Raw genomic sequence first — 14,187 nt, 5'->3', positions numbered from 1 at the left:
ATGAGCACATCATGTGCTAGTACTTGACCTCTGTTTTTGGCCAGATGTTGAGAATGATTTGAGTCCAATTGTTCAAAGATTCATTCACATTTGAGTGATAGTACATGATAAGTTGCAATGGTCAGCAAGATTTGAAACATTGTTTCTGATTTGAGCAATATTACATGACAAGTGTCAATGGAGCACAAGTTTTTGGGGCTTAAAGGATTGTTATTTCGCTGGGTGTTTGTTACTTTCACCTAAGATGGCGCAAAACACAGATTATGAATGAGGGTGGGACTTACTATTGTTGGTTTGAGTGGCAAGTTGTGACAAATCTATCATGCAGTAAGCTAGTCATACAAAAGGGTTTGTGTCCGGAAATGGTTTTTTTTCCCCTTAAATGGCTAGGTTTTATTCTATCCGAGTTTGCCCTCAAGTCATGTATATAGAGATCCAATGATCTGATTGCTGATATCACTGAGGATGACATTTCATGCTTGCTAAGCTTGGTAGGCTCAGTAGTTTTTAAAGCAAGGAGTATAGCAAGCTTGCAAGCGATCTTGGCCTTTTCTTTGATGCATTTTTAGGGTTCTAGTCCACACTGAAATATTTGCCCTCTTTTGCTAAGTTTAAGCTACCTCTTCTAAAACTGGTTTTTTCTCCTCTTCTGCTTAACTACCTGTGTGTTCTTGTAAGCATAATAACAATTTTCTTCTAATGCATTTTTAATGCAACTTCATTGTTGGTGGACTTGCTAAGACAAATCAAACACCTTTCTCTTTGGTTTCCCTTATTATAGTTCAATTACATATGCATTGCTTCCAAGAGCTTCAAATTGGACGTACTCGTGGGAATATATCTTGTCAAAGTTGGTGTTGTGGTAGTGGAGAGCAATGGGGAGAATACATGAGAGAGAGATTGTTGAACCAACCAATTTTCAGCAACCAATTGGGCATTGAATTAGTGATTATTCAATGGGGGTTTGGTGTTGCTTATATACTAGTTTGGGACCCTTAAGCACCCCCCGAAGTAAATTGCCCAACCCAAGACTTTGCCAAATAAGTAAAATAAATACCTAGAGCCAAAATAAATATTGGGATCACATTGGGTTATTCACTTGAGATGCAATAACTTTAACACCCTTTCTGCAGCTCTTAGTGTACATATGTAGGAAGACCAAGTCGATCAAGAAGCTACCATGGACATTCCAACAATTGATTAGTATACTGGATACACCTCGGTTTTGCTACTTTTAACTGTTTACCTTGGAAGAATGCCATCTTGAGCATTGTTTCCCTCATAGAGAATTGAATTATAGAACGCACTACATCCAAGAATCCCCATCCATAAATTGTGAACACATAAGGTTCAAACATTCCCAAACAATGAACTTCGAAACACATCTTCCATAATCTGACCAACAACAATGGATTGGTGCAAACATCCATAGTGTTTTGTATACGTCGCATTTTTCCTTGCTAGATGCCTATGCCTTTAACTTTGACCCACAACTTCAAACATTGATAACTTGAACTCCAGCACACAGTGGGTCCAACTCATTTGTAGGGAGCTTTGTTTGTCCCTCTTTACTTCTCACAAGCTTGTTCCTGGTTGAAGCAAATTGGGGCAATGGCCACTTGACTAGAAATCTGGCATCGTTGTGCACTGTGGCCACCACCACGTGTGCCATGACAATTTCCTTTGTCAAGCTTGCCTTTGCCTTTGTCCTCTTGTGAGTTCTTGATTTTGCCTTTGGCTTCACATTCCCAAGTCAAACAAAGCATCTTCTCGCATTTATAACAATGGCTCTAGGACCTCATGGGTATTGAGACAACTAATTGCGCATGGGTCCTAGTGTCCTTGTCAAGCGTGCCTTGAGCTTTGTTCTTTTGCGAGATTTGAACCTTGCCTTGGGCGTTACAATTCCAAGCCAAATGGGTTACCAGATCCCTCGAGAATTTACTACATGTCAGGGTCGCTATATGAGTACTAGCCTTGCTATCCTTGTCAAGCCTGCCTTTGCCTCTGTCCTCTAGAGAACTCATGCATTTACGCGCTTGGCTTCACATTCCCGAGCCAAATCAATTGACGATTTCCTTGAGAGCTTCAAATTGCACATACTTATGGAACTATATCTTGTCAAAGTTGACAATGCAAAAATTGTAGAGCAATGGGGAGAATACACGAGAGAGAGAGAGAGAGAGAGAGAGAGAGAGAGAGAGAGAGAGAGAGAGCGTTGGACCAATCAACTGGGCAATGAATTAGGGATTGTACAATAGTGGCAAGGTGTTGCTTATAAACTGGCCCTTAAGTACCCCCCTAAGTGAATTGCCCTACCCAAGACTTTGACAAATAAGTAAAATAAATACCTAAAGCCAAAATAAATATTGGGATCACATTGGGCTATTCAATTTGAGATGCTATAACTTTAACATATAGTTCCATTTTGGTTTTCGTCAAATTTGATTTTGAAGATGGTTCTAGTGATACTTCACCATTGCTTGAGATCTACAACTTTGCTTTTTTTTTTTTAACGGGCAAATTCCTATGGTTTGGGAAATATGATGAGGTGATTTCAAGTTGGTTTAGTTTCACTACATTTGTGATGACAGTTGTTCTCCATTTTCAACATCAAACAATAGGTAGAGATAGGAGAAAGATTTTATAGGGGGCTACACATTTGACCTCCATAGATAGATGCAACGCACACGCAAACACATAGAGGCATACCGTTAGTCGCTCACACATGAGCATGCTTTTCTCTGAGTGTCAAAGACTTTTTTACAACCATATGTTTTTGGCTCATGTATGCCTTATGTGGATTGAGAGACCGACTCTCTAATTTATGCATAGCCATCGATTGGCTTTGTAAATTGCTTCTACAGGTTCTACATTGCAGCATATTTCACATCTTTTGTGGGAAGCTTATACATATGGCTATGTGTTTGCAGTCTTGAATGAACCTAAGCTCTTTTGAGGGCACTTTATTTTTACAAGGATTATTTTGCTTGCATCTTCATTGATGCTTGTTATGTTTACGTATCCATGACGGCAGCTTAGTTTTTTTTTTGAGGTTTTTGAATCCAACTCCTGGATTGGTGTACTCAAGACATCCTCGTAAGAATGGTCCTTTAAATTTTACTCGAGTAATTGATCCAACTTATTTCAGGTAAAGGTAATCATTCCCCCAATCCTAAATCAATTGTATTTGTCTCATGAAAGGTCTTCCCAGGATGATTTTGTAATTGAGTTTCTTCCCATAATCTACAATGGCAAAATTTTGCTGGTAATATACCAATCTTCCAATTACAGTTTCATACGTGTTTATCTAAGTGCTGGTTTCTCCCAGGCTTCCCAGACAGCTTTCATTGCTATGGAAATTCCTGCTCCACTATCCAAAATAGCCATAGTCTTTACATCATTGTAATATATTGGAAGGATCGTGTTTCCTTTGTTTCCCTCACCGTAATCCCCAACTTTGTTCATGGGTATAGATTTGACCATTTTAGCCCGCATCTCCTCGTTTTGCAATTCCTACAAGTTTTCTTGGGTTACCCCCTTTAAGCCCATCTTTCCCATGGTAACTTGCACATTTTTCCATAGATGTGGTCGTATCTTGAGCAACTCATCCAATGTAATTGTGCAATGGATCGGAGTCAATATAATTGACTGCAAATTTACTGCGTCCAAATTTTGCTTTGGTCCATTCAATTTTTTCATTTTACATACCAATGACTTTTCTTCAATATTTTCCCTTAGGTATGAAAGCAGTGTCTATATTGTTTGAGCTTTTGATAAGCTTGAATGCTCAGTTTCCCAGTCTCCGTACAAGGATTGTGTATCTAATTCCATGGGTGGTTGATCTAGCCACACTTCTTCAATAGGAGATGATTTTAGAGTTAGGCTCCCATCCTTCGCTTCCCTAATCGGTTCCCAGAGGTGGTTTGGTCAGTCCTCGTTAACTAAAATTCATCTAGAATCTCCTCACTATCTATAAATATTAGTTTAGGTGTATTAGCGTTTGCTAGCATTTTTCTCAACTCTGAATCGTTTTGTGGTTTGTCTTTGTTCAATTTGGTCTCAATTTTCTTTAATATTCCTATGACTTCCAATTGAGAATGTGTTGGGTAATTTTTCCATTTGGTCTCTAATGTTTGACCCGCTTTCAATCCCGCTTTGAAAGCTTCCAAATCTGCATTGATTGGTTCGTATATTTTTTCCACAAGTACAGATTCTGCCAATCTCGATTTTGACTCTTTAGATTCTGAAGACAATGTCTACGTCATTTTGTCTACCTAGCACTTTCTCTTCAATCTCTCTTCGTTGATTTTTTCTTCTAAGTTTTTAGCGTTTGGGTCGTTCTTTTTTGGAGTCTTTTGAAGGCTTGTTGGGTGTTTTTGACCCATTTTCATTTTTCTCTCGATTAGCTCTAGCTAGTACCCTAGTAACTACCCGAAGTTGCACTGTGGGTTCCCCTTCTGATGAGCTACTTGGCATAACTTGAACTACGCTTATGGTTGCCTTTCCTTTGTTTGCTAGATTCCTAGGACAATCTTATGAAAAATGTATGCTCTTGTGACCGCACTCCCCACAATATGCCTCTATTGGTTTTACGTTCTTATCTGGCTCAGAACAATCATTTTTCCAATGGTTGTTTGCTCCGTACTTATGGAAATTCCCGGTTCTTGGTTTAGGCATTGGTTTCATCATGGGTGGTCTAGCCCCTAGTTTTCAATGAAGTAAACTGGTGCTTTATCGGGTGGTGCTTGATAAACTTGTTTCATTGTGATGGGTGTCAACTGAGAATACCACGTGTTCCCTTTTTCCACCGTCGCAAAAGTCGCTTCATTATATGGAATAATTGGTACTAGAACCTACTCGTCCACTTTCTCTTCAGTCGGTATGTATTTGACTGGTACAACATTGTTTCCTGGTAGTGGTCGATGCTGGCCTAATATAGGTTGTGGTCTTTCCATAGCCAAAGGTGGTTTCCGAACTTGTGCCATGTTTGGTGGATATCTATACATGGGTTGTTCATGTTGTTTCATTGGCACATACTGGACATTTCTATCATATTTTGTCTTATAATAGCACTCGTTCATTTCGTGCTTTGTCCATTTTCCTTTGATGGCACACCATTTCAATGGTCTGTGCTGTCCCATAGGTTGTCCTTGAGGTGGACCCTGTCCTAGCCCTCTCATAGTCATCCTCTGCATGTTATTCATCATGTCGTTCATGCGCTTAAGCATGTCTTCTATAGCGCTGACAAGAGTTGCCACAATTGTTCCTACTTTTGTTGGCATAGTAGATGTGGTCCGCTCCCTTTGTGCATCCTTGACAATGCTTTCCTTGTTGAAAATATCGCAATTGCTTCCCAAATCAATTGCATCCAGGTTGTATGCTTCCCAAGTGGTGTGTTTTTTGCTATACAAAATAGCATAAAAGTCCTTGTTCAATAATCCCTCTACAAATAGTGAGAGAAGCCTCTCCTCGGTTGGAATTTCCAACTCCTGCATCTATTGATGTATTTTCTCATTCGACTCACAAAATCTCTTACCGTTTCTCCATGTTTCTATCTAAAATTGTAGATTTTTGTTACAATGTTGTGCTTGATTCCCATTTTTTAGCAAGCAACAACAAATCTCATAGCCAAGGTCGGTAGATCGGTTATTGATCCTGGAGGTATGGTCTAGAACCAAGTCAAAGCTTTTCCTTCTAAGGTTATCCCAAACCCCTCAAATTGTGTGACTCGTGTGGACCTCTTCTTGTCCTTGTGTCACTCGTTCTTCCCCTCTTAAAGGTGGTTTTCACTTCTCTTCCCCTAGTTCTATCATTGAGGTGACTGCCTCGGGTCGTACTTCCTCGTTAGTTAGCTATGCTATCAAGTGCTCTCCCATTTGCCCCCAAGTTTTGTTCTATTTTAGGTATGGTTCCCATAATAACTTCTTGGATTGAGTTTCCTTGGTATTTTGTTTGTTCAATCTCATTTGGAGTTATCATAACATAATTATTGTTATGAAAATCCCTAAAGAGGTGGATAGAAAGTTCTACTAAACCTTTCTCTTTTATCTTGAAAATATACACGATTTTCAAGGGTGTCAAATGCCCTGGTTTGGCATGGGCAGTCCAGGCCAAATCGAAACATTTTTGTCTTCCCAACAATAGAATCCAAGTCTTGGGTTGTCAGTGGGTATGCGCTTTAGAGGTTTAGTGTCTATCAAATCATATCCTTCTTCTCACTCTAATATTGGCGGCCCTTCTTTCATTCTCATGTTCAGAATCAAAGTGTCAATCTCCAATCCCCATCTGTCTACAGTGTCTGGGTTTTGTATCTTAAGGTATTGCACTTCATTTCAATCCATGTAGAAGGTATCTTGCTTTTTCGCTCTAACTTTCTCTTCAAACTCAACAGTATGGTCAACTACCCTTATGATATATTCTTTGTTAGGATCCAAATGAATCTCGGCATCATACTTGTTAGTATTAAAAATGGTCAGAATGTGCTTCAACTTGAGTGAGGTTCTAATCCCCGATTGGGTCAAAAAAGAAGACATCTTGGAACTTGAGTCAAAGTAAGTGTCTAGCACTTCTTCTGCTATGGTCTCTAAAGGTCTCGCTTGCTTTACACTTTCCTATGTGGACACTCTACTCCCAGTTTCTCAATTATAGCCTTGATTTACAACAAAACGGTCTAACCTTAGGTACATAAAGACTTGAGGTTCTCAATGAAAAGGAATACATGGCTTCCGTACCAATACCAACCCGTTTTAGATGCAATCAATTCAATTTGAAAATTTCCAAACTCCCTGTGAAATCAATAATATATAAGCTAGTCTGAGGATCACATGGATACAAGAACTTGATGCAAACTTTTGCTTCAGTCCTGTCAAACCAATCAGCCACATCAAGCTGCAACCTTCAACTTCACATTAATCTAAAACCTTCAACTCCACATCAATCTGCAACCTCCAACTCTGAATACCCAATTTCAAGTCGCAAACAATGTCCAATTGACCCCAAATTTTTCAAGCTACCTGTATGATGAGTCTATTAACACTGGTGAGCAAAAAATGTGAAAAACTCTTCTCTGGCTAGCAAGAGGTATTAATCACAATTAATAGCTCTTGGATCAAAAAGCCAATATTTTCCACTTTTGTTGTATCTTTGGGTTAAGTGTGTGTCCCCAATAGGCTCTCTGTCTATTTTCAACAGATTTGGACAAGTTTTGTACAAATTTTTAATCAATTTTAGAGATCTACAGACTCTGATACAAAACAATTATCAATCTCGGTCAAAACCAATCCAAATCACCTCAAATTTGGCATAGGTATTCCGAAAAATTCCTATCAAAAAAATTCCGAAACATGCAATTTTGGATCAAGAGATATTAATTGCGATTAATAGCTCCTAAGTAAAAATCAAGAATTTGTCCCACTTTTTGGACTTATACTAGATATTTACCCCTAAAACCAGTCACTTGCCAAGTTTCATGAAGTTTGGTTCAATTCCCAATTCCTTAGGCCAAGTTTTGTGTCTACTCCTTGGACTTCAGTGGAATCTAGATCTAAATGACAACTTATAAGTCCAAATGGCTTCAAACTTGAATCAGTGGCTATTTGCAACATATTATAAGCTGGGGTATTGTCATTTAGTAAGAATTTTTCACTTTCAAGCCAAAAGATATTAATCGCAAAATTAATAGCTTTTTGACTAGAATCACACTTTTTTCTACTTTTTATGACACAGAATTGAAAACCAAAGAGTTTTAAAGCTTGTCTCAAGGTCTTGTCAAGTTTGGATTCAATTTGAATTATTTATCTATTGATTCTCTGTTGTCAATGCAAATTTCACACTCAATTGAACTCCAAGTCCTTATTCTTCTTTCAAAGAGGTTTGGTCTTTACCTGGTAGGATGTTGGTGGAGCTAAAGTCACTCTAATTTTTTCGGACCCAAATATACCTATCAGCTTAGCAATGATGCCCCAACACCCTTCCTATGCATACTTTTAAAAAAAGAAGAAAAACATGAGTTATGAGCAGATTTAGAAGGATATTAGTCACAGTGAAAACATAGATTCGTAGTGAGAAACTTACAATGTCATGTAAAGCTTTCATATGTGAATGCAATGGAAGCAACTGCCCTCAAACAGACCATCCGCAAGAGAGTTATGAGCTTTAGAAGAAAGAGGGAGAATACACAATGTTCTCTGTAATCGCATGTAGCTTTCATTACCCAACGTGAAATTACAAAAATAAGACAAAAGTTGGCTTTTATACCTTTCCATAAGGTTTTAGGTAAAAAATAAAGAGTTGTGTCAACTCTGTCTCAACCTAAAAATTGAGTGATACAATCGGGAAGCTTATAGCCCCGTCGGATCTAACTCATAATCACATATGCATTTGCTTCCAAAATCAATAAAATACAAAAACTTACGGGTTTCATTGTCCAGATTGAATAAAAAATAAAATATTACATCATGGGTTGATCTTTAGAGCACATTTGTTAGCTAGACTACTAACATTTTCCCTTAAAGTATTATCCTTGGTGGCCTAAGCAAGAAGGTGTTGCTCGGGTTGGTAAGGTTCTCGGACAAAAACCAACCAATGGAATAAATTCCAAAAGGAATTCCCAATTTCTCATTGACGTTGACATCGATGCTTCTCTTAAAGAGTCCTTTGCTTTGAAAGATTCCCTTAAGGTTTTTGAGTGATTGATTCTCAACAAGTGCATGAAACATGGAGAATACTTCATCCTCATGTTTCAAAGTTTAAACCCACACCTTTTGAGTAGAATCATCTATAAATGTTACAACGTAGGTAGCTCCCTCCAAGGACTTGTTTGGCATAGGACCACATATGTCACTATGTACAAGTTCTAATGGTTCAAACACCCTCCGTTCAATGAAAAATAAATAGTCGTAGTTTGCTTGCCATAGATACAATGTCCACACATAGAAAATTCACTAAAACTCAACACTAGCAAATAACCGAAACGTGTTAAGAGTTTTTATTCCCTTTGGGATCATGTGGCCTAGCCAACTATGCCACAACTCAGTAGTAGACAAGAGATCTGCTATAGAAACAAAAGACACATGCATGGAGTACAAAGTACCATGTTTTGGACCTTTGAGAATTACAACATTTCCCTTCTTAACAATCCATGAATTGTTCCCAAACATAGTTTTTCATCTCAAGTCATCTAATTGTCCAATAGAAACATGTCTAAAATTCTTTAGCATAACTTCCATGCCACTTAGAAGTACCAGCTTTATATACCCAAGTCCAACAATCTCAAGCGCATTTAAATTGCCCAATTTGACTATATACGGATAGCCCTTTTTCATAAGAAAAAAACCACTCTCTATGTGGCATAACATGGATACTTGCACCAAAATCTATCATCCAATTCTGTGCATGACTCGTATTTCATGTAACAAGGGAATCTACAATGAAATATGTGATGAAAACCAAGATTTTTAAGGTATGAGTCACCTCAAAAACATCATGAGCCTTGGAAGACTCTACAACATTGATTTCATCAAGTTTAGCTTTTCTCTTTGTATCATTGTCAGACTTCTTAGTCTCTTGTCTCTTTGTGCAGTACGACAATCCTTTTTCACATGCTCTTTCTTATGGCAATAGCAACACTCAACATTATGTATGGAACCACAAGACTATGAGAGTTTTTGAGATCCTTTAAGCTTGGCACGATCAGGAGTGTGACCTCTCTTCGCGAGACTATGCAACATAAGAATCGCCACTCTTAGTAGGCTCAAGGGATTTCCTATGAATGTTCTTGGTGAGCATACCAATTACATCATTTTAAACCAACTTGCCCTTTAGCATAGAGTTACTTTATGGTTGTACAGAAAGTATCCCATGAGGAAGGAAGAGAACAACATGAAGCTAGATTGAACATCTTTAGCAAAATTGAGTCCTTGTGATATCAACTGGCTGAAGATCACATTGAGCTTTTAAGTGTCTAGAAACAGTTCTACGTTATTTCATACAAAGCTCAAACAACTGCTTTATCAAGTAAAACTTACTACTTGTACTTTGGCTTTCATATGTACTACAAAACTTCTTCCATAAGGCATGAAAAGTAGCTTCACCAACAATAATAGTAAAATACACTTGACTCTGCAAGATGTAACACATAGCGGATCTAACTTTAGAATCAAGTGGTTTCTATTGAGCATCTTTGTAACCATCACCCTTTTGGCACTCAAACAATGGATCCTATTCACCGTTCTAGATCATCTTGAATCTTCTCCTTCCATATATTGAAGTTTGTGCTAGACATTGAATGTGTTCACATTTATTTCTTTTTGTAGGATTTTTGTTGACTACACCGCTGGTTTGGAAACTAGAAGCCATGAAAGCCAAGTGTCAATTATATGGCAAAATCTTGGGAAAAATTTGGTAGAGTCTCACTAATAAAATGAGCACAAACTCAAGCTGAAAATGAGTATAAAAGAAGCCCCCAAAAAAAGAACATATACATAAGAGTAACCATTGACTAGAAATGTATATAATTGATCAATCTTTGACCCCCAAACGACTCTCAACATGGTGTCAAAAGCAACTAATCTTCTCTATATAACTCCTATTGTGAGGCCTCATAAAAAGGGGCACTCTAGCAACCTTTATCACTGAAAGAATCTCAACATTCAAGAATCCCCATCTCAAAAGAACCTAACCACAACCCTCCAAAGGCTTAGCAAGGACTCGGGACTATGGCCAACAAGCTCAATAATGACCATCTATTGATCAAGTCTCAGAATGATCAAGACTACCATGAATGCCAATATGGCACCACAATCAACGTACAAGGTAGCATCCATAACTCAATGTACATAGAACGGAGTAATCATTGCTAGATGTAGCACGATGTGTGGAGCTTTTGATTTTGGTAGTTTACAAAGAGAAGATTTCATACTAGACTAAGAAGTAAATGATCCTGAATACATACTTGAACAATTATTTGAACATCTATTTGAACCATTTGAGTGGACTCAAATTCTAGCTGCAATGGTTGTATGCGTTAATGAATCCACACCCATATAATTTTGTGATGAGGAGGATTTCAAGGAGCAACATGTTTTTGCTGTGATCATTATTATGATGCTAGGAAGGAGCTAGGGGAGGAAACACTCACAACGGAGGAAATCGATTCTAAAAAAGAACATGTAAGGGCAAAACTTCTACTCAGGGAAGGAGGAGATTTTTTTTCAACTTTTCAAATCAGCATCATAGATGCCAACTGAGATATTGCAAAAAACTAGAAAATAACATGAAAAGAAAACAGTTGAAACTTGAAACCAGCGATGGAAAGAAAAACTAAATTCTTGGCGATGATAGATGCTTCAAATTGTATCGGACGAAATACCGAGATGATATCCAATCATGGAAAACACAGATTGATGCACAAAAAAAAAAAAAGGACAATCTTGATGAGACCAAGGTAAAAGAACCTCCAATGACTAAAACCAAGCGCAAAGCAAAGTATGAGGAGCTGAAACGAACTTTGAAGGAGGTTGGACTACTGAAATGGAGTTAGAAGATGATGAACCAAGTGCAATGAGTGCTCCTAAGGATGCACTACCAAACATACACTTTGCGAGATCAACGAATCATTGTAGAGCAAGCATTGCAACAACAGAAATAACCATGAAAATCCTATGAGGGACCTGAAAACACCAAATGAATTGAATTAGCAAAGCCGAGAGAGGACTCAAAACTAGCATACATAGCTACAGATTTATCTCAAGAGGAAGAAGAAATTCTTATCCGGTTGTTAAAGGAGTATATGGATGTTTTTGCTTGGTCCTACAAAGATCTCAAGGGAGTGGATCTTGAAATATGTCAGCATACTATCCCTATGAGAGAGGACAACGACCATACACCTACAATGAGACATTTACTAAGAAGATCAAGGAAGAGATAGAGAAGCTCAAGGAAGCAGAATTCATCTATAAGATATAACACACTAATTGGGTGTCACCTATTGTGCTAGAACCAAAAAATAATGGCAAACTTAGAGTGAGTGTGAACCTCAAGAAGGTGAATGTAGCCACCATAACATATAACGATCCTCTTCCTATCACGGATCATATCCTAGAACGAGTAGCTGGGAAAGAGGATTATAGCTTCTTGGATGGATTCTTTGGTTACAATAAGTTAGCAATAGATCCCAAAGATCAACATAAAATGACTTTGCCGCATAATGTAAATTTTTTGCTTACAGGGTTATGCCTTTTGGACTAACCAATGCGCCAACAACTAATGAGCCATACTTTTAAGGAATATCTTTGGAATTTTCTCGAAGTATATAGGAATGATCTTTGTGTGCATTCTACGAAAAGAGAGAGCCATTTTGAGCACTTACAATGTGTCTTTGAGAAATGCTGTCTATATAGGATTTGTTTACATCCAAAAAAGTAAATATTTATGGTTAGACAGGGCAAAATTCTCGGACATATTGTGTCAAAAAATGATATTGCTACGAACATGGAGAAAGTAGCAGTAATTGCTGAGATGTCGAGACCGACCAATGTCAAGGACGTTCATGCATTTATGGGGCATTGTGGCTATTATTAAAGTAGATTCATCTACATGCATGCCGCCATTGCAAAACCCATTTATGGACTTATCGCTCACTTTGAATGGATGGAAGAATCATTCCAGAAGCTCAAACAAGCCTTGACATCAGTATCAATATTAAGAATTCCATATTGGACAAAGTCTTTCATGTGCATGTTGATGCTTCAAATTTTTCTATTGGATCCATATTAGCTTAGCCATCTGAGGGAACAATGGACTTTCCTATCTCCTATGCTAGTGGACAACTAAATATAGCTGAAAATAACTACACCACCACCAAAAGGGAGGGCCTTAGAATGGTGTATGCGGTTAGGAAATTTTGACACTACTTCTTAGCTAACAAGTTTATTTTTTTTGTAGACCACCAAGCCTTACTCTATTTAGTAAAAAAGCCATGCAATATAGGAAGGATAGTAGTAAGATGGTTTATCATACTACTTGAGTTTGACTTCACAGTGGTAGTGAAAAAAGACACCACACACCAAAGAGCATATCACCTATCAATAATCACTTTGGGAGAATAACCAAAAGGGGTAGACGATGATCTACCAGATGCTTATTTGTTCTCTGTAGAGATGGTTCCTCGATGGTCGGAGAACCTTGTATTTATAATGACCATAGCTCAAGTAGATTCAAAGATACCACTTTCTATTACACCATGATTGATGGAGCAATCGGCTCTATGTCAATTGCAAGCTAGAAGACTGAATCAAAGAAACAAAGATGGGATTCTGCTATTGTGCATTGGTCCTGAGGAACATGCAAACTATTTGAGTCAAGCTCATATGACGGTAGTAGGACTCCACTTTGTAGAAGACCAAACTTTACGATGATTAACCTGGCTAGGGGTCTATTGTCCTACAACGAGGAAAGATTTTCATGATTACATGAACAATTGTTCTCAGTGTAAGAAAAAGGATGCCGTACCTCATTTTATGTTATTCCAGATCTTTGTGACACCACACTATGGAGCTGATATCTGGTAGAGTATCTGACCAGTAGGACATTCCCTAAGGATATGATTAAGAGAAGACATAGTGAAATTGAGACAGAGGAAACCAACTATGTGATAGTTAGAAGTCAACTTTATTGACGTGGAAAAGACATACAAATCAGACTATGTGCCAATGAGGACGAATACCTTCCTATCTTGGAGCAAGCACATGTTGGTCTGACAGGAGATCATTTCTCTCATGAAACTACATCTATAGCTATATTGATGGCCGACATTTGGTGGCCAACCTCGCTGATGCCAAAGAATTTGTTCAGCGATATGATTCATGTCAACCAGCAAGATGCCAACAAGAATTGACAGTATGCCATTGTGACCTATGATGGAAGCACACACATTTGCTAAGTGGGGTATATACTTTGTTATTCCAATACCACCATGAGCATATAAGACTTAGGCCCAATATATTACTGTGGCCACGTATTACTTGACCAAATGGACCGAGACAAGAGCCACTAGAAAGTTGATGCTAGAACCAGTGCAACATTCCTGTATGAGTGCATATTCATGAGGTACAGACTTCCTATTGATCTTGTAAGTGATCGAGGATTACATTTTCTTAACGAGGTGATAGAACACTTGCTGAACGA

This window comes from Adiantum capillus-veneris, chromosome 6 (assembly GCF_014529385.1).
Source record: "Adiantum capillus-veneris isolate H3 chromosome 6, ASM1452938v2, whole genome shotgun sequence".
In the NCBI taxonomy this organism is placed as follows: Eukaryota; Viridiplantae; Streptophyta; class Polypodiopsida; order Polypodiales; family Pteridaceae; genus Adiantum; species Adiantum capillus-veneris.
Note: the sequence above shows the minus strand (reverse complement) of the source record.